This window comes from Sus scrofa, chromosome 2 (genome assembly GCF_000003025.6).
Source record: "Sus scrofa isolate TJ Tabasco breed Duroc chromosome 2, Sscrofa11.1, whole genome shotgun sequence".
Taxonomy (NCBI): domain Eukaryota; kingdom Metazoa; phylum Chordata; class Mammalia; order Artiodactyla; family Suidae; genus Sus; species Sus scrofa.
In genome coordinates, this window is record NC_010444.4 from 66709160 (window position 1) to 66735567 (window position 26408).

Sequence of the window (26408 nt, forward strand, 5' to 3'; positions counted from 1 at the left end):
AATTTCATTTGAAAGCAACCAAAAGTGAAGGAGCATCTGCAAAAATTTACCACTAACTCAGGGAATGACAAAATGTGAAACGAAAATTCTTAACAAATGTCCTGGGCATATACCCAGAGAAAACTTTAATTCGAAAAGATAATGCACCCCAGTGTTCAGTGAAGCACTATTTAACATAGCCAAGATGTGGAAGCAACCTAAATGTCCAAGACAAAGGAATGAACAAAGAAGATGCGGTACATAAACACAATGGGCCACTAGACATTAAAAAAAAAACACAAAAAACTTGAAATAATGTCATTTGCAGCAACATGGATGGACCTAGAGATTATACTAAGTAAACCAGAGAAAAACAAACATAATGTATCACTTATATGCAGAATCTAAAAAAGAAAAAAAAGATACAAATGAATTATTTACAAAACAGAAACAGAGTCACAGGCTTTGTAAACAAACTTATGGTTACCAAAGTGCAAAGGTAGGGGAGAGCGATAAATGAAGAAGATGGGATTAACATACACACTATTATATATAAAATAGATAGGTAACAAGGAGCCACTGTATAAGCACAGGAAAATCTACTTAATATTCTGTAATAACCTACATGGAAAAATAATCTGGTAAGGAATGGATATATGTGTATGTATAACTGATCACTCTGCTGTACACTTGAAACTAGCACAACACAGTAAGTCAAGTATACTCTAATATAAAATAAAAATTAAATTTAAAAAGTCTTAACAAACATAATTTAATACTGGAATTACTCCCCCTTAAATTCACATCTCATACGTCTTCTGAATGTATCTATATGGTCTTCCAAGCTTTATTAATTAAATACATTTTACAGTATTGAAAAAAGAAAGTTAAGCGAATAAATCTTTTCATAGGATTAACCAGGGAAGGGCAGTGGTCAAGGGCAGACTGTCCATGAAAGTTTCCCCAAAAAACTACCACAAAAGGACTTCCTACAGAACGTCTGTTCCCAGAAAGAAAAATCAGAAGGAGAAAGGACTTCATGCAACCTTTCTCAGTGGTTATTCAAGGGTCTCAGTGGTTATTCAGGTAAATATCCACAGACTCACCTCCCTCAAAAAAAAAAAAAAAAAAAAAGCCATCTATAACTCTTATGCAAAGAGGATAAACAATTAAAATATTGATTGGGGAGTTCCCGTCGTGGCGCAGTGGTTAACGAATCCGACTAGGAACCATGAGGTTGCGGGTTCGGTCCCTGCCCTTGCTCAGTGGGTTAACGATCCGGCGTTGCCGTGAGCTGTGGTGTAGGTTGCAGATGCGGCTCGGATCCTGCGTTGCTGTGGCTCTGGCATAGGCCGGGGGCTACAGCTCCGATTCAACCCCTAGCCTGGGAACCTCCATATGCCGCCGGAGCGGCCCAAAGAAATAGCAAAAAAAAAAAAAAAAAAAAAAAAAAAAATTGATTGGGCTTGTTTTAAATGCACCATGAATGACAGATAATGTGACTCAGAGTCGGGAAGCTGACTGGGAATGCGGGGAATGATCTGGAAATTTAATGATTTATTGCCAGCCCTACAAAGCGCTGCTTTGGGGGGCCAGGGTCTTGGATTTGAGACTCTGCTTCCCAAGCATCTGACAAACTTAGAGGAAAAAATGGTGGCCCCTGGGCAGAAAGGATGGGCTGGGACCCCTCAGGCTACAGCTAATTCCATGCCTGAACCTTAGAGAACCAGTCACAACTGTCTCTAAGATAAAGACCATCAATCTAGGGGAGAAGAGGGCCCGCAGGCACAGAGCTGCCCAGAGACTCCAGGGCCCAAAGTTCTTGCGCGAGTGACGCAACAGGATGCTTGGGGTCCTGGCTGCCGGGCCAACCCCAACGCCGCGGGCCAGAAGGGACCAAGGTCCTCACCGCGCCCCAGACCCATGCTTATCCGCAGACTCCAGCACTAACTAGGAGGCCGGGTCCCAAAAGGCCGGATCCCGCGGGGATCCGTTCGGTCCCTCCGCTGCTTCTCCGCACCCCGGCCGCAGCATACTCACCATCGCGAGGTTTCCTCGGGTTCTGCGTCCTTCCCTCTACTCCAACGACCAGGGCAGGTCAAGGCAGGACAAAAGAGGCTAACAAGCAACCAGAGACCATTAAGGATAAGCAACGCGCACCTGAGCGGTGGGATGGAAAAAGGGCGCGTCCACTCCGTGCGCGGCGACCGCCCCGCCCACCTGCCTCAGCCGCCTCCTGGTTGAGTAGTTTCCAATATCCCGCCCTCTCGTGCCTGAGTGACAACCTGTGGGAGTTCGAATGGGACCTTTCCCCACCAGGCACTTTCGAATTGCAGAACTTTTTCTAGACTTGGGATTGCCTCCGCTGTCTTCCGCAGCTCCTCCTGCACTAGGATTCCTGATTGGGTTTCAAGATGGAGAAGATACAGATGATTAAGAGGATGGCCCAGGCCAGACCTGCCTGGACCGAGAGGGCCTGATATCCTTCAAGGGTAAAGGGCTTGGTGTAAGGCTCTGTGCCACTCATGGAACTGGGCTTCTTGTTAAGAAAGGCACTTAAATGTGAACTCACCGTCTCTAATAAAGAAGCTGGCTCCATTTTCAAAGTTGGTCCTAGACAGCGCTGAGGCTTCCACCCTGACCTATCCCCAGTCACGGGGTACTTAACCTCAGAACAAGTGGCTCTGGTATGAAGTCTACATCAGTCAGCCTTAGCTGGGTGCCAAACCCCAACTCTGACGCGGTTTTTTTGCTTTTGTTTTCTTTTCAGAGCTTCATCTGCAGCATTCCAGGGTTAGGGGTCAAATCGGAGCTGCAGCTGCTGGCCAGCGCCACAGCCACCGCAACACAGGATCTGAGTGGCATCTGTGACCTACACCACAGTTCACCGCAAGGGCAGATCCTTAACCCACTAAGTGAGGCCAGGTATGGAACCCACATATTCATGGATACTGATGGGTGCTTAACCCACTGAGCTACAACAGAAACTCCTGTGAGATGTTCATTAACTTCTCAAGTGTATATTTTACCCTGGAAGGAAGTTTATCTAAATTTCCTGTGGCCTTGCAATGTCAACAGCTATATCTAAGGCAATCATATAACGATTTATACTGATAGAAGAAAAACAATAATTAGAATGTAAAATTGGAATGCACCTAGAAATTCTTCCTGCCTCCCTCAGCTTTAATGAAATGTAACAGACAATACAATTTCATTTAAAGATTAATGGATGATAATCTGATACACAGATACTGTATTGTTCAACTGAAATTTGCTAAGAGAGTGGATCAAAAGCATTCTGATCTCACAAACAAAAATATAGGATACTGGAGTTCCTTTCTTGGTTCAGCGGAAACGAATCTGGCTAGTATCCATGAGGATGCAGGTTTGATCCCTGGTCTTGCTCAGTGGGTTAAGGATCCTGCATTGCTGTAGCTGTGGTGAAGACTGGCGGCTATAGCTGCGATTCGATCCCTGGCCTGGGAACCTCCATATGCCATAATTGCGGCCCTAAAAAGACAAATAAAATAAAATAAAAAATACATGTATGTGTGTGTATATATATATATATATAAGAGAGAGAGAGACACACACACACACACACACACGCATAAATATGTAGGATACTAAGTGAGGTGATGGATGTGAATTAACCTGGAATGTTGTACTCCCAGGAGATTACATTGCAACTCTTTTACGTTGTAAAACACCTCATGCATTGATTTATTCAAACAGCTTTATTAAGCTGTATTGCACATGACAGCATACGTTATATGTACATTTTCATGGTCTCAGTATAATTGTAGATACATGCAATCATCACCACATGCAATTTTTGAAGTTTTTGGTCACTTCAAAATAAAATTCCTGAAATTCCTGTCTTGGCTCAGTGGTTAATGAATCCAACTAGAAACCATGAGGTTGCAGGTTCAATCCCTGGCCTTGCTCAGTGGGTTAAGGATCCGGCATTGATGTGGGCTGTGGTGTAGGTTGCAGATGTGGCTCGGATCCTGTGTTGCTGTGGCTGTGGCTGTGGCAGTGGTCGGCGGCTACAGCTGGAATTAGACCCCTAGCCTGGGAATCTCCATATGCCACAGGTGCGGCCCTAGAAAAGGCAAAAGACAAAAAAAAAAAAAATTCCTCTACCCTTCAGCTGTCACTCTAATCTTCCTGACCTCTTCCTCTAAACCCTGGCCTTAATAAACCACTGGTCTACTTTCTTTTTTAAAAAAGATTTGTATGTTTTCTATTATAGTTGATTTATAATGTTCTGTCAATTTCTGATGTACAGCAAAGTGACCCAGTTATATATATATATATATATATACATTCTTTTTCTCACATTATCCTCCATCATGTTCCATCACAAGTGACTAGATATAGTTCCCTGTGCTATACAGCAGGATCTCATTGCTTATCCACTCCAAATGCAATAGTTTGTATCTACTAACCCCAAAGTCCCAGTCCATCCCACTCCCTTTCCCTCCCCCTTGGCAGCCACAAGTCTGTTCTCCATGTCCATGAGTTTGTTTCTTTTCTGTAGATAGGTTCATTTGTGCCATATATTAGATTCCAGATATGAGTGATATCATATGGTATTTTTCTTTTGTCTTTCTCATTCTGACTTGCTTCACTTAGTATTAGAGTCTCTAGTTCCATCCATGTTGCTGCAAATGGCATTATTTTGTTATTTTTTTATGGGTGAGTAGTAATCTATTGTGTATATATACCACATCTTGTTAATCCATTCATCTGTTGATGGTCATTTAGGTTGTTTTCATGTCTTGACGATTGTGAATAGTGCTGCATGAACATAGGGATGCATGTATCTTTTTCAATGAAAATTTTGTCCAGATATATGCCCAGGAGTGAGATTGCTGGGCTGATCTACTTTCTATTTCCCTATCCTTGTCTTTCAAATGAAAAGAATTATAAATATATGGTCTTTTGAATGACTCAAATAATTTTTTCAAGGGTCATTTATGACTAAATATTTCCTTCATTTTTTGGTGGAATAATATTCCATCGATTGAATAAAACATGTTGTGTTTATCTACTCATCCGTTAATGGTAATAAAAGAAATTTTCACATATTGAGATATGGGAAAGTCATTCTGGCTTAAACATGAGTTAATTTGAATTTTATGCTAATTAAAATAGTCTGTTTTGGAGTTCCCTGGTGGCCTAGCAATTAAGGATTTGGCATTGTCACTCCTGTGGCTCAAGTCACTACTTCGGCACAGGTTTGATCCCTGGTGTGGGAACTTCCACATGCTGTGGGTGCAGCCTAAAAAAAAATGCTGACCTTGGATTTGGAAAGAATTTTTAGATAATACACCAAAAACAGAAGCTGAAAAAAAAGTAATTTGGACATTTAATGACTTTTGTACTTCAAAGGAAACTATCAAGAAAGTGGAAACATCCTTTGGAATCCTTGTTTGCTATTGCTTGGAATATAAAACCATGTTGAAACAACATTGTAAATCAACTATAATTCAATAAAATTAAAATCATAAAAGGAATAAGAATCTGAAAATATAAAATAAAACCAAATCATGTTGATGGTATAAAAAAATGGCAATTCCTCAAAAAATTGCAAAATGAGTTTACCAGTTGATTTAGCAATTCAACTTATGTCAATTGAAGTACAACTGAAAGCAGTGACTCAGGGAGTTCCCATTGTGGCCCAAGGGGATCAGTGTTGTCTCTGCAGCGTCAGGACATAGGTTTGACCCCTAGCCTGGTGCGGTGGGTAAAGGGCCAAGCCAAAAAAGCAAGCAAGCAAGCAGTGACTCAAACATACACATATCTAAACAGATATATGTGTTCATATTTGCATTATTTATAGTAACCAAAAGATGAGAGTAACTCAAAAGTTCACCTACAGTTGACTGGATCAAAAACATGGTACATACATTGTATTACTTAGCCGTAAAAAAAGAAGAAAATCTAACACGTGGCACAACATGGATGAACCTTAGGACATTATGTTAAGTGAAATCAGCCTGTCAAACATCATATGATTCTATCGGTATTAGGCACCTACAGTAGTTAAATTCCTATAGACAAGAAGTAGAATGGTTTTTGCCAGGGGCTGGGCATTGGGAGTAAGAGCACTTGTATAATGGTTCTAAAAAAACAAAACAAAAAAACCAGAAACCTCAATTAAATAGAGTTGAGAGACCAGAAGAGGGAGTGCTCACAGCCTAGAAAAATAGCTGCACCCAAAGGGAAGAAGACTCTTTTCTCTGGTTTCAAGACCTTGGCCAAAGAGAAACTGTCATAACTCCACTAGTGAAAATCCACTGTACTTTGTTTGTTTGTTTGTTTGTTTGCTTTATTATTATTATTTTATTTTGATTTTTTTGTCTTTTCTAGGGCCGCACCTGTGGCATACGGAGGTTCCCAGGCTAGGGATTGAATCGGAGCTGTAGCCGCCAGCCTACACCAGAGCAGCAGCAACGTGGGATCCAAGCCATGTCTGGGACCTACACCACAGCTCACGGCAATGCCAGATCCTTAACCCACTGGGCGAGGCCAGGGATTGAACCTGCAACCTCATGGTTCCTAGTCAGATTCATTAACCACTGTGCCAAGATGGGAACTCCAATCCACTATACTTTGAACTCTCAATTCTTCAGATCACTCTTTGATTACTATAGTCCTCCCAACATTCTTTCCCTTCTTTAAAAGAATTCTCCTTTCCCAACAAGGTCTTGCATATTCAATATCCTGTGTTAGGGAGTTCCTATTGCAGCTCAGCGGGTTACGAACCTGGCTAGCCAGGAGAATGAGGGTTCCACCCCTGGCCTCTATCAGTGGGTTAAGGATCCTGTGCTGCCGTGAGCTGCAGTATAGGTCGCAGACATGGTTCAGATCCTGAGTTGCTGTTGCTGTGGCTTTGGTGTAGGCCGGCAGCTGTAGCTCCGATTCGACCCCTGACCTGGGAACTTCCATATGCTGTGGGTGCAACCAAAAAAAAAAAAAAAAAAAAAATCCTGTGATAAACCATCATGGAAAAGAATATGAAAAAGAATATATATGTATAACCGAATCACTTTGCTGTACAGCAAAAATTAACACAACTTTGAAAATCAACTATATCTGAATAAAATTAAAAAAAAAAAGAATCCTCCTCTTCTTGCTGCAGGGGAACTTGCCATGGCTTGCCAAGATTACAGACCTCGATGTGCAATTCTTTGCTAATCCTGGATAAACCCATATTTTGCTGGAGAAACAACTGACAGTCCATTTGTTCAGGTCAACATGGGTATAGAGTTTTGGTTTTGAAAGATGCAAATAGTTCTGCAGATTGCTTTCCCAATAGCAATATATTTCATAGTACTGAACTATACACTTAAAATGGTAAAAATGTAAGAGATCTCACTGTGGCACAATGGGATGAGCAGCCTCTGTGGAGTGCTGGGGCGCGGGTTCAATCTCCTGCCCAGCAGAGTGGGTAAGGATCCAGCGCTGCCGCAGAGGTCTCAAATTCCACTGGGATTCAATCTCTGGCCAGGGAACTTCCATATGCCACGGGTACAGACCATTTAAAAAAAAAAACAAAACACAGCATATAATTATTTATTTTTTGGCTGCACCCGTGGCATATGGAAGTTCCTGGGCCAGGGACTGAAACCGTGCCACAGTTGTGCCGAAGCTGCGGCAATGCTGGATCCTCAAACCACTGAGCCACAAGGGAACTTCTATACATAATTCTTTTCACACAAAAGATCAGAATAGGGAACTAGAAAATGGATTAGTGGTTTTCTAAGGCTAAAGATTGGAGGGGGAGGATGGGAAGATTAACTGTCACAGCTAAAGAGCAGAGGAGTTACTTTTTTTTTTTTTGGTCTTTTTAGGGCCTCACCTGAGGCATATAGAGGTTCCCAGGTTAGGGGCCTATGCCACAGCTCACCTCAATGATGGATCCTTAACCTGCTGAGTGAGGCCTGGGATGGAACCTGTGTCCTCATGGATGCTAGTCAGATTCATTTCTGCTGGGCCACAACAGGAACTCCCAGAGGAGTTACTTTGAATTGACAAAAATCTTCAAAAATTGACTGTGGTGATGATTGCACATATCTACAAATATACTGAAATCTTTCAAATGTACACTTAAAGGGTGCCCTCCACAATATGTGTAATATATCTCAATAAAGCTGTTATAAAAAATGCATGAAGTGTTTTACAACATAAAAGAGTTTTGCAATGCAGTCTCCTGGGGTTATAAGAGTTTCCATGTTACTTAATACACCCAGTCTTCGCTCAGTTTATTTTTGTTTGTAGGGTCAGAATGCCTAAGATTCAGTCTCTTAGAAAAGTTCAATTATATGATACAGTATAAGTGTATCAGATTATCATCTGTTAATCTTTAAATGCAATTTTGTCAGTTATACTACATTACAGTTGGGAACATGGGGTGGGAAGAGTTCAGGTGCATTCCAATTTTACAAAACAATTATTTTCTTCTATCAGTGGAAATAGTAACATGATTGCCTTAGAGATGTTACAGCTCTTGACGTTTCAAGGTTTTCTAGGCACACAGGGAACACTGATCAAGAATAAATTTCCTTCTAGCATAAAATGTACAGCTGAAAAGTTAATAAGCAAACCTCACAGCTTGGGATTTGACTGAGATTTGTCCTAACACCCGGCTAGGACTGACTGATGCAGACTTCCTCCCACAGCCAAGTGCTCCGAGATTCTTTAGCTTAAGTATTATGTACTGACTGGGGATGGGGCAAGGATGGGTGGAAAGCTCTGTGCTGTCAAGGACCAAAGATGAAAACGGAGCCAGCCTCTTCATTACAGACAGTGAGTTCCACATTTAAGTGTCTGCGTTTCTTAAAAAGAGGCTCAGTTCCAAGAGTGGCCACAGAGCCTTACAACAAGCCCTTAATTCCCTGGAGGACATCAGACCCTCCTGCTTCAGGCAGGTCTGGCCTAGGCCATCCTCTTAACCTGTATCTTCTCCATTTTGAAACTAATTAGCAATCTCAGCGCACGAGGAGCTGCGGAAGACAGCAGGGACAATCCCCTGCCAGGAAAAAAGTTCTATTCCTAACCAAAAGTGCCGGGCGGGGACAGGTCCTATCCCACCTCCCACAGGTTGTCACTCAGGCACGAGGGGGCGGGGCATTGGAAACTGTCCAACCAGGAGGCCGCTGAGGGAGGTGGGCAACCCGCAGCACAGGCGTGGACGTCCTTTCTCCTTCCCACCGCGCAGGTGGTGCGTGTTGCTGATCCTTCAGGGTTCCTTCTTGTGCTTCAGTCTCTCCTTTCGTGCTCTGACTTGCACTGGTCGGTGGAATCGAGGGAAGGACGCAGAAGCCGAGGAAACCTCGCAATGGTGAGTGTGCTGCCCGGGGTGGGGAGACCCAACGGAGGCACTGGTTGGAACTGGCCGGAAGCGGCCTCCTCTGGGGCAACTCCAGAGTCTGCGGACCCGGGTCCACCCGGTTGCGCGGACCTCAGTCTCCTCCGGTTCGCAGCCTGGGGGCTGAGCCGGCAGCCGGGACCCCGGGCGTCTTGTCGGGTCACTGAGGGTGGCGACTTCAGCCTGACCCTACAGCCTCTCTGGGCAGCTCTGCACCCGCAGCCCTGAGTCCGCCCCAGGTTATGGGTTGACCACGTGGAGGGTCATCCCGGAACAATAGTGTTTACTATCGCAGCGGGACAAACTATTGTGCCCCTGTCCTTTTATTTTGAAAAGGAGGTTTTCTCTTTTTCTGGATTGCAGTTTTTATGGGATCAAATCAAGGATAAGATTTTTTTAAATTACTGTTATTGATTTATTACAAAGGATATTTCGAAGGATACAAGTGAGCAGCCAGCTGGAAGAGATGTAGGTGTAGGGCAAAGTTTGGGGGAAGAGGGCAGAGCTTCTATGCCTTCCCTAGACCTTTGACCTTCCCAGCGCCATCATGTGTTCACCAGTGCCGAAGCTCACCAAAACCTCTGGTTTAAGAGGTTATTTTCCCTCTTTATTTATTTTATTTTATTATTTTTAGTTTTATTTTTGACGTGCGGGGCATGTGGAAGTTCCTGAGCCAGGGACGAAACCCTCTGCACCGCAGTGACCTGCTGCACCACAGCAGGAATTGCTTATTTTATTTTTATTTTTTAAATGTTTAAAATTATAGTTGGTTTATAATATTGTTAGTTTCAGGTGTACAGCACAGTGATTCAGACATATATATGTATATATAATAGTATATGATATCTTTTCAAATTCTTTTTCATATAGCTTATTACAAAACATTGAGTATAGTTCTGTGTGCCATAAGTAGGTCTTTGTTGGTTATCTGTTTTATATATAGCAGTGTGTATTTGTTAATCCCAACCTCCTAATTTATCCTTCCCTGCACCCCGTAAAGGATCTTATCTTGCAGTAGTTTCCTTTGTGGAAATGTTCAAATTCCTGAGGGAGGAAAGTTAACTCGAGACTCCCTGCCTGCACATCCTCTGCCACTTCTCAGCTCTTAACTCCAGCCACCCTGAGATAGCCAGTTTTGAGTACTGCTTCATTATCCTTTTATTGTTTCTTTATATACGAACAACCCAGTGCCAATGCCCATTTTTCATACAGTTTTTGTCCTTGTGATATAATGATTGTTTGGGATCCTCGTGCTTGATGTTTGACTACTAAAAGTTCATCTGTAACCCTCCCTTTTGCCCTAGTGCTTCTTAAGTTCACAGACTGGTAAGAAAGCCTAGAGGCTCCTGCTCTGTGAGCTGCTGTTTGCTGGGGAGCTTTCTATGCCCTCTGCTGCCCTGTGTGGCACTGGTGACCACACCATGCCTAGGTTCTATATCAGAGGACTCCAAGTTGGCAGTTTCTGTAATTCTTTGTCCTTTGGGAGCAGGAGTATGGGAATGGGGCCCTCCTAACAGTGGTCTGGGTTAATGTCTGAGCAGGAATCTATTTGTGTTTAGAGTGAAGGTGTGACTGAGGCTGGGTTTGCCCAGACATTTGTGTGTGTGTGTGTGTGTGTGTGTGTGTCAGGGCGGGGACTGGGCATTGGGAGATGATTATACCCTGTGAATTAGGTCAGCCCAAAAAATAGTACTTTTTTTTTTCCCCTTTGGATCTGAACCTGCCTCATATGGAAGTTCCCAGGCTAGGAGTTGGATGGAAGCTGCAGCTGCCAGGCTACACCACAGCCATAGCAAAGCCAGATCGAAGCTGCACCTGTGACCTACACCACAGCTCATGGCAAAGCTGGATCCTTAACCCACTGAACAAGGCCAGTCACTGAACCCAAATCGTCATGGATACTAATCGGGTTCTTCACTGTTGAGACGCAATAGAAACTCGGATAGTCATTACTTAAAGGGCAGTTACTTGAGAGGAAGAGAAGAGACAGAGTAAGGCAGCCAATAGGTGGTGAGATTGCAGAAGGCTCACCAAAACTTTTAAGTAACTCTGAGGCTGTTGGCCCTGTATCAATTGCAACAAAGATCCTTATCCTCTGGATTATAATGGCCAACATCCACAGTGTCTATCTGGCACAGCTTAGAGATTAGTTCAGACCCAGTTTAAGCTCAAGTTCCTTAAATTCTCTAAAGCAGTCATTGTCATGAAGAGGTTTCTGACCCTGTTGGCAGTGATTGGAGGCTTTGTGGAGGAGGGACCTTAAGTTGTCCATTGGCTTCTGATGCAGGCACGACCCTAGGTCCCACATTAGTATATCATTAAAGTTATAATTGTCTCCATGCACTGGGTTTTCTATGCAATAGTGCTGTCTCATAAGCAGTGGTCATATGGCCTTCCACTGACGTGCCTCTTATGGCTCTGGTCCTGAAACAGCGTCTCAACACCTCAGCTCAGCTTCTTACACCTACTTATGATATGATGGAACCAAACCTTGGCTCTTCAGGCTATTTCTCCTGGTGGAGAGATGGTATTTCTTTTTTCGGTCCTTTGAAAGATGCTCTGGTGCTAGAGGAGCCACCCTTCTACACCTTGGTTCCCTGGGTACTTGCTTGGGATTAAGTGAAGGCACAGATGTGGGGAGAACAGAGACTAAGGATGACAGTTTAGCCTGGTGCGTGATGGGCTCAGTGGATAGTTGCTGCCTTTCATCCCTTAACTGGAACATCCTTAATGAAGAAGCAAACCCAAGGGAAAAAATCACACATAGGGAAAAATCAGACTGTCCTCAGGGGCGAGTTGTATTGGTCTGTCTTCATTTTTTTTTTGGCTGTGCCTGCAGCATGTGGAAGTTACTGGGCCAGGGATAGAACCAACATCACAGCAGTGACTCAAGCTGCTGCAGTGACAATATAGGATCTTTAACCTGTGCCACAGAACTCCCATCTTTTTTTTTTTTTTTTTTTGGTATAGATATCAGGTGTTTGTTTGTTTGTTTTTGACCACCCCCAGGGCATGTGGAAGTTGCCAGGCCAGGGATCAAACATATGCCACAGCAGTAACCAGAGCCACGACTGTGACAACACCAGAACCTTAAGCCCCTTTGCAACCAGGGAACTTTTAAGAGTTCAGCTTTTTTAGAGCAGTTTTAGGTTTATAGAAGAATTCATCAGAAATTATAGAGACGCTCACGTAACCATTCTCCTCCACACAGTATTCACTATTTTTCCACTCTTGCAGGACTCGTACATTTGTTAGAATTGCTACACCAATACTGATGCATTAATACAAATAGACTACCTTGGCATGGACTTGCTGTATTGTATAATGTAGTGATAAAGTATCACTTTGGCAAATGTATAGTATGTGTCCATCCTTTATCCACATTTAGAGTAGTTTTACTTCCCCCAAAATATCTGTGCTTCATCTATGGATTCATCTCTCTCTCTCTTTTTTAATGAATTTTATTTTTCCATTATAGTTGGTTTGGATTCATGTTTTTCTCCAACCCCCCAAATCCTTCAAAACCAGAGATTTTTTTGGGGGGGGGTGCTTTTTAGGGCTGTACCTGCAGCACATGGAGGTTCCCATGCTAGGGTTTGAATCAGAGCTATAGCTGTCAGCCTGCACCACAGCCACAGCAGTGCTAGATCTGAGCCTCGTCTGCAGTCTACACTGCAGCTCACCACACGCTGGATCCTTAACCCACTGAGCAAGGCCAGGAATTGAATCCATGTCCTCATGGATACTAGTTGGGTTCTTAACCCACTGAGCCACGACAGCAACTCCAAAACCGGAGCTCTTTTTACTGTCTCACATTTTTGTCTTTTCCAGAACATATCTTTGGAATCATACAATGTATAACCTTGTTAGTCTGGCTTCTTTTACGTAGCAATATGGTTTTAAGCTTCCTCCATGTGTTTGCATGGCTTGATACCTCATTTCGTTTTATTCCTGAATAATACTTCATCTTGTGATGAATAAACCACTAATTGTTTATTTATTGGACTATTGAAGGATAACTTGCTTAACACTCACTCTTCCCAGTTATGAATCAAACCCCTACAGATACTAGTGTACAGGCTTTCTGTGAACATAAGATTTCAGTTAATCTGAACAAATAGCAATGAGTGTGATGGCTGAATCTTACCTAAAATGCTAAGAGTATATATTTTTAAAGAACATTCCTGTCTTCCATTGTTGGAGTAGCAAGTTCCTTTCCCCCCAGCAATGAATGAGGATTATCTTAACATTGACACTAATATTTGATGTTCTTTACCCATTTATAAATGTTTAGTGATATCTTATTTTTTTTTCTTCATTTCCCATTGACGTTTGATGTTGAGTTGTTGTTTTTTTTAATGGTCCCACCCTCAGCATGTAGATGTTCCCAGGCCAGGGATGGAATCTAAGCTGCAGCTGCAACCTACCCCACAGTTGCAGCAATGCCAGATCTTTAACCCACTGTGCTGGGCTGGGAATTGAACCCACACCTCCTCAGTGACCTGAGCTGCTATGGTCAGATTCTTAACCTACTGTGCCACAGCAGGAATTCCTCTCTCTCTCTCTCTTTTTTTTTTTTTTTTCCTTTTTGACTCAGATTTTATTTTCTTTTTTGTATAGGATAGAAAATTGAAATAGGGAGTTCCTGTTGTGGCTCAGCAGTTAACAAACCCAGCTAGCATCCATGTGGATGCAGGTTTGATCCCTGGCCTCCCTCAGCGGTTAAGGATCCCATGTTGTCATGAGCTGTGGTGTGGATGCGGCTCAGATCCTGAGTTGCTGTGGCTATGGCGTAGTCCGGGGCTGCAGCTCTAATTCTACCCCTAGCTTGGGAACCTCCATATATGCCTTGGGTATGGTCCTAAAAAGACAAAAAAAAAAAAAAAGAAAGAAAAAAGAAAAAGAAAATTGAAATGAAAGTATATAGTATCAATTAAGAGGATATCAATTGTACTTTTTAAATAAAAATGCAGTGTCTACTCCTGCTTCTCAAATAAAACTGCATTTTCTGTATCTGCCAGAACTTTCTCTAATATCAGTTTCTTAAGTTAAATTTGTGATTTCTGTCATGCAAGCAGAAGCATCCTAAAGGGTTTGATAATGATCTGAGTAGGTGCTCAAGGCTGCAAATGTGACCTTTTAGACAGATTCCCTTTCTCTTTGTTGTGCTTCCCCTGTCCTTTAATGTTGCCTATATTCTCATGTAACTATTTCTTTTTTTTTTTTTTTTTCCTTTCTAGTGCTGCACCTGTGGCATATGGAAGACCTGGGCTAGGAGTCGAACTGGAGCTGCAGCTGAGACCTATACCACATCCCTGGCAACACCAGATCCAAGCCACATCTGCAGGGCAGTGTGGGACCCTTAACCCACTGAGTGAGACCAGGGTTCGAACCTGCATCGTCACGGACACCATGTCAGGTTCTTAACCCTCTTAGCCACAATGGGAACTCCTAACCTATTTCTTTTTGGTATATCATCTTAGGGGAGCTATTTGTTCAGATTCTTTGCCCATTTTTAATTAGGTTGTTTTTCTTCTTACTGTTGAGCTTTAATAGTTCTTTGTATCTGTTGGATACCAGTCATTTACCATGTTAGTGTTTAAGATTTTTTCCTACTCTCTGTCTTTTTGTTCTCTTAACACTGTTTTTCTTAGAGTGGGTTTTTTTCATTTTGATGAGGTTAAATTATAGCTTCTATTATTTAACAGACCTTGAGTTTGGTGTTATGGTTGCAAATTCTCAGTAAACCTAGAGTCACCTACATTTCCTTCTGTATTAATTTCTAGGAGTTTATTACTTTTGCATTTTACATTTAGATCTGTGATGTGTTTTGAGTAATTTTTTTGTGAAAAATGTAAGGCCTTTTTCTGCATTCGTTGTGTGTCTGTGTGTGTGCATGTGTTTTACGTGGTTACCCATTATTTCCAGCACTGTTTGTTTAAAGGACTTCCTTTTCATTAGAATTGTCTTTTCTTCCTTGTCCCAGTTCAGCTGAATATATTTGTGTGGGTCTCTAGGGAAGCAGCAATTGATTAACCTTCAATCTCAGTCTCTTATTAAATCCAAGAGTTATCTGTGTGATTGTAGATTTGTTCAGAGGTTTCATAGGGATAATCATATTATACAAACAAATGTTCTAGATTTAGCTACAGAATTCATGAAGATGTTCATTCTCAAGAAGTGAAAGTTCCCTTTTTATTAGTTTGTTTTCATAAGTGAATGTTGGATTTTATCAAATCCTTTTTAGGTTCATGTCCCACTCTGTTCCTCTCTGTCATTAGTACTTTCTCTCTTCCCTCTTATCTTATTATCTTGACTTGATATTTATCAGTGTTATTAATCTTGTCAAAGAACAAGAATTAAAATTTTTTTCTTTGAGTTCCCATCATGGTTCAGCGGAACCGAACCTGACTGGTATCCATGAGGACATGGGTTTGATCCCTGGCATTGCTCAGTAGGTTAAGGATCCAGTGTTCCCATGAGCTGTGGTGTAGGTCACGGAAGTGGCTCAGATTCTGAGTTGCTGTGGCTGTGGTTTAGGAAGGGGTTGTGTAGCTACAGCCTTGATTAGACCCCTAGCCTGGGAATCTAAAAAGACTAAAAAGAATTTTTTTTTCTCCATCCATATCCTGCAGTTACACTAGTTTTTCCTAATTTTTACTATTTCTTTTATCCTGCCGCCTTTGCTTTTTCTTTCTCCCCCCCCCCCCCCATTGGGTCACACCTGCAGCTTATAGAAGTTCCCAGGCTAGAGGTAGAATCAGAGCAGCAGCTGTCTGCCACAGCCACAGCCACCAGCCGCATCAACACTAGATCCTGGCCGCATCCGTGACCAACACCACAGCTTGTGGCTACAACTGATCCTTAACCCACCAAGCAAGGCCAAGGATCAAACCCACATCTTCATGGGTACTAGTTGGGTTCATTACCTCTGAGTCACAACAGGAACTCCCTTACTTTGCACTTTATATCTTCTTCTTTTTCTTTCTTTCTTTCTTTCGTTCTTTCTTTCTGTCATTTCCTAAAGTAGATGCTTATGTTATTGTTTATACATACATTTTGGTGTTTTTCCAGTGTTTTTGTTTGATGGCATGAATTTCCGTCTAGGCACTGCTTTTGCTGCATCCCAGACCCTTTGATACATTGTGTTTTCATTTCATTTAGTTCAAAACAAATTTTATTTTTCTTGAGACTTCTTTGATCTTATTTGTTATTTAGAAATGTCATACTGCATCTCAAAATAAAGGGGTGTTTTCCAACTCTTGCTATTATTGACATCTAGATTAAGGCCTTTGAGGTCTAAAAGCATAGTTTTTATCATTTTCATTTTTTTCAGACTTGTTAAGATACATCTTATATCCCAGAATGTGTTCCGACTTAGTGTATGTTTCATGTGAGCTTGATAAGAGTGTGAGTTCTGCCCTCGTTGCATAAAGCATTCCATAGATTACAGTTAAATCAAGTTTTTTAATGGTTTCTTGTTCAGTTCAACTCTTTCCTGATTTTCTACCTGCTGGAATTTATAGCTTGTGATGAGGAGTTGATGTAAGATAATAATGGATTTGTGTATTTCTCCTCTCATCTTGCTTTATGTATTTTGCCCCTTTGTTGCTTTGTACATACACATGAAAGATTCTTATGCCTCCTTGGCAAATGGACCTTTTGTCATTATGTGTAAAGTCCATTTTTACCTCTTAGTTTTCCATGGTAGGAAATCTGCATTGTCTGAAATTCTTATACCAGTGCCAGCTGTCTTTTCCTTAGTTTTGGCATGGTGTATTTTCCCCCATCCCTTTACCTTTCATCTACCTGTGTCTTCATATTTAAAAGTGTTTTTTTTGTAGGCAACATGAAACTATAATTTTTTTTTTTGGCCACCCTGAGGCATATGGAGTTCCTGGGCCAGGGATCAGATCCAAGCCATAGCTGCAACCTATGCTGCCTCTGCAGCAGTGCCAGATCCTTAACCCACCTTGCTGGGCCGGGGATCGAACCTGTGTCCCAACACTCCCGAGATACCACTGATCCTGTTTCACGACAGCAGGAACTCCAAAAATATAATTTTTTTTTTTTTGGTCTTTTTTAGGGCCGCACCCAAGGCACATGGAACTTCCCAAGCTAGGGGTCAAATCTGAGCTGTAGCTGCTGGCCTCTGCTGCAGCCACAGCAACACCGGATCCAAACTACACCTGTGACCTGCAACACAGTTCCTGGCAATGCCGGATCCTTAACCCACTGAGCAAGGCCTGGGATCAAACCTGCATCCTCATGGATACTAGTCAGGTTCGTCACCACTGAGCCACAGTGGGAATTCCCTAAAAATATAATTTTTAACTTCTGATATTACTGTATTTGTCTTTCAGTTATCATGAGACCACTGATGACTGAAGTAGTGAATAACTCCCTGGGAATGGTGCTTTTTTCTCCATCCCTTTACCTTTCATCTACCTGTGTCTTCATATTTAAAACTGTGTCTTTTTTTTTTTTTTTTTTTTTTTTTTTTTGTCTTTTTTTACCTTTTCTAGGGCCACTCCCACGGCATATGGAGGTTCCCAGGCTAGGGGTCTAATTGGAGCTGTAGCCACCGGCCTACACCAGAGCCACAGCAACTTGGGATCCGAGCCTCATATGCAGCCTACACCACAGCTCACGGCAAGTCTGGATCCTTAACCCATTGAGCGAGGCCAGGGGCCAAACCCGCAACCTCATAGTTCCTAGTCGGATTTGTTAACCACTGCGCCACGACGTGAACTCCAAAACTGGGTCTTTTTAAAAGCAACGTACAGTCACAATTTCTAATGTCTAGTGGTACTGTAGTTGTCTGTGAGTTGTATTGTGATCATTGATGATTGAAGTGGTGATGAATACAGTTAGATTAATATCTACCACATCCTTTACCATTCTGTTTGTTGCCATTATTTATTTCATTTGTTTTCCCTACCTTCTCTGGCTTTGAGCATTTTACCTGATTGTTCATTTTAGTCTCTCTTAGTTTATCAATTACACTCTCCTTTTTTTGGCCTCCTCACAGCATATGGAGTTCCTAGGCCAGGGATCAGATCTGAGTGACCTAAGCTGCAGCTGTGGCAACATTGGATCATGCCAGGCTGGGGTTTGAACCTGCATTCCAGGGCTCCCAATATGCTGCTGACCTGTTGAGCCACAATGGGGACTCCTAATTACACATTTTTAAATTAAAAAAAATTTTTAGTGGTTACCCTTGAGTTTTCAGTCTGCATTTAGAACTAACCCACATCTTCTGTTAAGAAACACTGTACCTCTTCAGTGATTGTACAGGTACCTCATACCACACAGTTCTCAGTTGCTCTCCTCTGTCCCTTTCTTACATGGCTATCATTTATTTCACTTAACCACAAAGTTATTACCAATGTCATTGTTACTAATATTATTTTACACAGAGTGTCATCTGTTATATAAGAAATGTAAAAGAGGAGTTCCCTCCTGGCTCAATGGGTTAAGGATACAGTGTTGTCACTACTGTGGCCTGGGTTCAATCCCTGGCCCAGGAAATTTGCATGCCACAGGTGTGGCCAAAAAAAAAAAAAAGAGATAAAAAATAATTACCTTTATTTATTCCTCTTTTAATCCTCCTTCCTAATTTCTATTCTCTCTGATAAATTTTTAAACATTCCTTTCAAAGTTGGCATGTTAATGACATGCCCTCAATTTTTGTCTCAAAAAAAAGTCCTACTTTCTTAATTTTATAGGATAATTGCACTTTTTTTTTTTCCTGAAAAAGAAGTCTTATTTGCTTTTTGTCTTTGTTTCTCTATACTGGAAGTATATTTTTCCCTTGATGTTCTTATATTCTCTTTGCCTTTGTTTTTTGTTTTTTTTTTAAGATAAATTGTGTTAAGAGTATAGTCGACTTAGAAAGTAGTGTTAGTTGCAGGTGTGTAGCAAAGAAGTCAGTTATACATATACATATATCTGATTTTTTTTTTTTTTTTTTGGTCTTTTTGCCTTTTCTAGGACCACTCCTGAGGCATATGGAGGTTCCCAGGCTAGGGGTCCAATTGGAGCTGTAGCCGCCAGCCTACATATACTACAGCCACAGCAATGTGGGATCCGAGCCGTGTCTGCCACCTACACCACAGGTCACGGCAACGCTGGATCCTTAACCCACTGAGCAAGGTCAGGGATGGAACCCACAACCTCATGGTTCCTAGTCGGATCCGTTAACTGCTGAGCCACGATGGGAACTTCCATATATCTGTTTCTTTTCAGATTCTTTTCACATATAGGTTATTACACAGTATTAAGTAGATTACCTTGTGCTATACAGTAGGTCTTTGACACCTATCTATTTTATATATAGTAGTGTGTATATGTCAATCCCAACCCCCTAATTTATCCCTACCTCCTTTGGTAACCATGAATTTGATTTCAGAATCTTTCTGTCTGTTTCTTCTTTGTAAGTTCTTTTTTTTGCTTGTTTGTTTTTTTGGGTTTTTGTTCTTTTAGGGCCACACCTGCAGTGTATGGAAGTTCCTGGGCTAGGGGTTGAATTGAAGCTACAGCTGCCAGCATGTGCCACAGCAACGCCAGATCTGAACTGCCTCTACAACCTACACTGCAGCTTGTGGCAGCACCAGATCCTTAACCTGCTGAATGAGATCAGGTATCGAACCTGCATCTTCATGGATACCAGTCAGGTTCTTTTCCACTGAGCCATAACAGGAACTCCTGTAAGTTCTTTTGTATCATTTTTTGTTAGATTTAGCCTTTTTTTTCTCTACTTTGAATATGATGTATTTTGGTCTCCATTTTAGGTGTTTTCATGTTTATTGTACACTGAACGTAATGGATCTGCAGGTTTTGTCTATCATTAATTTGAGGAAAATCTTAGTTGTTACTTATATCTTCTATTGTTTTCTGTCTTTCTTTTCCTTCAGTTATTTTTATTATATGTACCTTAAATCATGTGTCGAAGAAGGTCATGCCAGGGTTCATGGATATTGTGAATATTCACCTATTATTTTGCTCTTTTTTGTCTTTGTGTTAAACTCTGGTGGAACAGTTTTTTGGGTACAGGCATGTAGAAGTTCCTGGGTCAGGGATTGAACCCACACCACAGCAGCGGCACAAGCTGCTGAAATAACAACTCCAGATTCTTTATCCACTGAGCCACAAGGAAACGCCCCAGTTTGCCTTTTGAAGTAAGTGCTGTCATGGCTCTGGCCATGTGTTTTCATTCTCTTCTTGTGAGATTAAGAATCACAGCGTCTCAATTCATACATCCCAGACTAGATTTTCACTTGACGGTAACTGTAGTGGCTGCTTGGCGAACACTTGTTACCAAAGTTGCAGATTAGAGATTTACGTTCTTTTGAAGGAACCTCTGATGAAACTTCTACATATTTTGTAATCATAGTGTCAACTTAAAAAAATGTTGCAGCCTGAAAGTTGAGACTTAAGTTTTATTTGGTGCAAAATTAGGACTTAAACCCAGGAGACAGTATCTCAGGCAGCCCTGAGAAACCGCTCCAAGGTGGTGAGGGAGGAGCTAGGATATATTGGAGTTTTTGCACCAAAGGGCAGGGAACAGGAACAAAAAAGGCCTGAGCTCACTGAAATCATTCCTTTGATATGCACCTCCACTATCAGGGCCAGTATCCTGAGTTTTCACAGCCTGCAAGACTCACCAGCTCTCACCATTGGAGGTGACTGCATTCACTGATGACTGTGACATTCTTTGTTTTATCCTTAACTACAGACCAGGCTGAAATCCTACCCAGGAGGAAAAGGGGGAATATCAGGATTTGATAAAGGTGAGGGGGAGGTGCATGAAGCATCACACATTTTACAAAAGTTTGTTGCTGATCTACTGAAGGTTACCACCAGTCACAAGGAGCAGACATCCCCATGAAGGACTTTATAGTGTTTTTCTAGCTTTGAGGAGATGCAAGAACTGGGCACATAAAACTTCTCCTAAAAATAGCTGCCTGAAGACCTGTTCTTCCAGTTTTCCCAGAGCACAGAGTGCCTCCTGATTTTCACCCTGAGCTCTGCTCAGGGGGTGTTGTGGGTAGGCAGCTGCCGTGGCTCATGATTTAATCCATGTAGAGGCTAATGGCAAGTGCCAAACTTAAGTTCACAATAGGAACACTCACCATCAAACTGTTACGGACTTTGGTGAACTCTCTTGTAAACTGTAGCTCTTAACCTGTTGTTCAAGGGCAGTAAAGCCCAGGATAATATACTGTTATGGTCTGATGAAAAAGAGATTTTCTGGCATGTAAGTGCACTTCATGTCTAAAATTGTCTGGAAGCAGCCCCGAGGTACATGAGCCCAGGAATTTTGTGGTCTAAGGTATTATTCCTTTTTCCCCATGTCTGAGTTTCAAATAACCTTCTACCTGCATTAAATTTTATATGTAGAGAAAAGAAAAACAGAACCTGTGATAATTATTACACAACTTAAAGGCAAAGCTTCCTCAGAATACTGATATTCAGGCAACTGCATGTCATTTTTTCTAAAGGCCTGGAGGACTTTGAGACAATGTGGCTAGCTGGACTCTGCTATTAGGTGATAGGACAAGAGAAAAGGTGCCCATTCTTTACTGTATTCATTGAAACGTCATGCAGACTTGATCCTCTGCCTCATGAAGTGCTATAAATGGAGGGTCATGAGAAAGAAGACGAAGGAATTTTTTTTCCTCAAGAAATAAATGTCCTTAAAATGATATTTGTTTAATTTGTATAGCATTATTTTCATTTCCCTGTATTCTCTGGGCTCTGCCATTATGATATAAGCAATACTGTGACCACAGAAATAATGTGTAAATACGTTTCATTTTTTTCATGATGCTATTAAATTATTGAGGAAGTGTAGAGAGTAAACTTCCTGTGATCAAGTCATAGAATCACTTTTTGACAGAACTAATCATCCACACATCATTTATAGGAAGGTTACATACGATTCTGTTGCTCACAGTCTCATGCATCTTACTGTACACTGATTTTGGGTCTTTTAGTATTCACTGGTCTTTGAGGATGTGGCTGTGAACTTCACCCTGGAGGAATGGGTTTTACTGGATCCTTCACAGAGAAAACTCTACAGAGATGTAATGCGGGAAAACTTCAGGAACCTGGTCTTAGTAGGTAAGAATGAAGGATTCCCTCATTTTGTCAGTTAGAGAACAAGTGTTTCTTACCTGTTGGTATTGTTGCAAGATGTGGACTGTGGAAAAGGATAGATGTTGATAAATAAACTAGGTATGGTCAAAGCTCATCATGGACCTAGAATCAAGTAATTTTTCTAGTATTTCTAATACTTTGGGATCATTTTTCTGGGTCTGCATTTCAGAATCACAACAGGAAGACCATGTCATTGATGATCAGTACAAAAACCAGGGGAAAGAATTAAGGTGAGTCACACTCACAATACAAAGCATTGTCTCATGTAGGAATTGTGGTATGTTATGAAATTTTTAAAAGAAGCAAACAAAACAAATTGCCTCATTTTCAAAATTAGATATTCTTTGAAAATGTCTACAATGTTTTCCTTTAAAAAAATTTTTATTATAGTTGATTTACAGTGTTCTGTCAATTTCTGCTGTATAGCAAAGTGACCCAGTTATATGTATATATACATTCTTTTTCTCATATTATCTTCTATCATGTTCCGTCACAGTGGTTGAATATAGTTTACTATGCTATACAATAGGATCTCATTGCTTATCCTCTCCAAATGCAATAGTTTGCATCAACTAATCTACTACTCCAAACTCCCAGTCTGTCCCACTCTCTCCCTCTCCCCCTTGGCAACCACAAGTCTGTTCTCCACATCCATGAGTTTGTTCCTTTTCTGTAGATAAGTTCATTTGTGCCATATATTCAATTCCAGATATAAGTGATATCATATGGTATTTGTTATTCTCTTTCTGACCTATTTCACTTAATATGAGAATCTGTAGTTCTATTCATTTTGCTGCAAATGGCATTATTTTGTTCTTTTTTGTGGCTGAGTAGTAGTCCATTGTATACATGTACCTCATCTTAATCCATTCACCTGTTGATGGACATTTAGATTGTTTCCATGTCTTGGCTATTGTGAATAGTGCTACAATGAACATAAGGGTGCATGGAGTTTCCGTCGTGGCTCAGTGGTTAGCGAATCCAATTAGGAACCATGAGGTTGCAGGTTCGATCCCTGGCCTTGCTCAGTGGGTTAAGGATCCGGCGTTGCCATGAGCTGTGGTGTAGGTTGCAGACACGGCTCAGATCCAGGTTGCTGTGGCTCTGGTGTGGGCCAGTGGCTACAGCTCTAATTAGACCCCTAGCCTGGGAACCTCCATATGCCACAGGAGCAGCCCAAGAAAATGGCAAAAAGACAAAAAAACAAAACAAAACAAAACAAAAACAAAGGGTGCATGTATCTTTTTCAATGAAAGTGTTGTCCAGATATATGACCAGAAGTGGGATTGCTGGATCATATGGTAGATCTGTATTTAGTTTTCTGAGACACCTCCATACTGTTTTCCATAGTGTTTGTACCAATTTACATTCCCACCAGCAATGAAGGAGGGTTCCCTTTTCTCCACATCCTCTCCATTATTTGTTATTTGTATACTTATTAATGATGGTCATTCTGACCAGTGTGAAGTGGTACCTTATTGTAGTTTTGATTTGCATTTCTCTAATAACTAGTGATATTGAGCATTTTTTTTCATGTGCCTGTTGGCAATCTGTATGTTTTCTTTGGAGAAATGTCTATTCAGTTCTTCTGCCCATTTTTCAATTGGGTTGTTTGTTTTTTTGCTGTTGAGTTGTATGAATTGTTTGTATATTTGAGAGATTAAGCCTTTGTTGGTTGCATCATTTGAAACTATTTTCTCCCATTCCATAGGTTTTTTTTTTTAATGGTTTCCTTTGCTGGTGCAAAAGCTTGTAAGTTGGATTAGGTCCTATTGGTTTATTTTTATTTTTATTATGTTTTCTTAAATATGATATAAATGTTCAGTTTTTATAGTTCACTTGTAATCAGTATTAATACATGGTGTATTTGAATACCACTTTTTAATAAAGAGGGTGAAGTAAGTATATTTAATTTGTAACAATTCACACAAGGTAGAAACTATTCCTATAAATCATAATAAATACAGTAAGTATAAATGATTAATAAAGAAATCATTAATAATTTTCTTCACATTCTTTACAGAAGTGCTATGGTAGAGAGACTCTCTGAAAGTAAAGATAGTAATTCATGTGGAGAAAACTTCAACACTTTTCCAATTCTTAAGCTGAAGAAGAAGACTCCTAGATTAAAACCATGGAAATGCAGTGTATGTGGAAAAGTCTTCATGCATCATTCATCACTTAATAGACATATGAAATGTCACATTGAACACAATGCACAAGAGTATCAAAAGTATGGTGAGAAGGTACATAAATGTGAAGAATGTGGGAAAGCATTCATTTATCGCAGTTTTCTTAGAACACATCAAAGGACTCACACTGGAGAGAAACCCTATGAATGTCTACAATGTGGAAAAGCCTTTATATATCAAAAAAGCTTTCAAACACACAAAAGAACTCACACAGGAGAGAAACCCTATGACTGCAAGGAATGTGGGAAAGCCTTCATGTGGTACACAAGCTTTCGAAAACACATGGCAACACACACTGGAGATGGACTTTATAAATGTAAGAAATGTGAGAAAGCATTCATTTATCCCTGTTCTCTTAGACTGCATGAAAGGAGCCACACTGGAGAGAAACCCTATCAATGTAAACAATGTGGAAAAGCCTTTAAATGTTCTAAAAGTATTCGATTACATGAAAGAATTCACAGAGGAGAGAAACCCTATGAATGTAATGAGTGTGGAAAGGCCTTCAATTATTTTACTTCTTTCCAAGTGCACAAAAGACATCACAGAGGGGAGACACCCTATGAATGTAAAACATGTTCTAAAGTGTTGAGTACTTCCAGTTCTCTTCGAAATCATGAAAGAATCCACACTGGAAAAAAACCCTATGAGTGTAAGGAATGTGGGAAAGCCTACACATGGTATAATAACTTGCAGTATCACATGATAACACACACTAAAGATGGACCTTATAAATGCAAAGAATGTGAAAAAGTATTCATTAATCCCAGTTCACTTAAGATACATGAAAGGAGTCACACTGGAGAGAAACCATATCAATGTCAGGAATGTGGGAAAGCCTACATTTGTCCCTCAAGCATTCGAAGACACATGAGACTGCACGCTAGTCAGAAGCCATATGAAATGTGAAGAATGTGAGAAAGCCTACTCTGATCTCAGCAGTTTTTGAGAGCATGAATTTACTAGATTAAAACCTCTTGTTTGTAAACAGCCCGGGAAACACTTCTATTGACCAGTATCATTATGTATGAAAACTCCCATGAAGGAGTATAAATGAAAGTAACATGAGATAACTTGATGGAAAGTAATCCTTGTCTAATCTGAGCCACAGCTGTGACTCATACTGCAGCTGTGGCAACCCATTTAACCCACTGCACCAGGCTGGGGATCTAACCCATGCCTCCACAGCAACCTGAGCCACTGCAGTTGGATTCTTAACCCACTGTACCACAACAGAAACTACTCTCCATTGTATATTCTTGTTCTTTTGTTGTAGATTAATTGACCATAAGTGAATATGTTTTGTTGTAGATTAATTGACCATAAGTGAATGTGTTTTTCTCTGGGCTCTCTGTTCTGTTCCATTGATCTTGGTGAATGTGTTTGTGCCAGTACTATATTACTTTTTTTTTTTTTTTTGTCTTTTTGCCTTTTCTAGGGCCACTCTTAGCATATGGAGTTCCCAGGCTAGGGGTCTGATTGGAGCTGTAGCTGCTGGCCTACACCAGAGCCACAGCAACTTGGGATCCAAGTCACGTCTGCAGCCTACACCACAGCTCACGGCAATGCTGAATTCTTAACCCACTGGGCAAGGCCAGGGATCGAACCTGCAACCTCATGGTTCCTAGTTGGATTCATTAACCACTGAGGCACTTTGGGAACTCCTTTTACTTTGATGACAGTAGCTTTGTATTATA

At 41.1% G+C, this 26408-nt stretch overlaps 1 protein-coding gene and 1 pseudogene across 1 annotated transcript in view; one reads left to right on the forward strand and one right to left on the reverse strand.

Annotated features, from left to right (window-relative positions):
• LOC106508100 (zinc finger protein 791-like) overlaps positions 1-2189 on the reverse strand; it is a 60906-nt gene extending 58717 nt beyond the window's left edge. Inside the window, exon 1 of the mRNA XM_021083744.1 lies at positions 2020-2189. The gene's annotated coding sequence lies outside the window, so the exon portion shown is untranslated. The remainder of the gene's footprint in view (positions 1-2019) is intronic.
• Positions 9136-25930, forward strand: LOC100517213 (annotated as a pseudogene).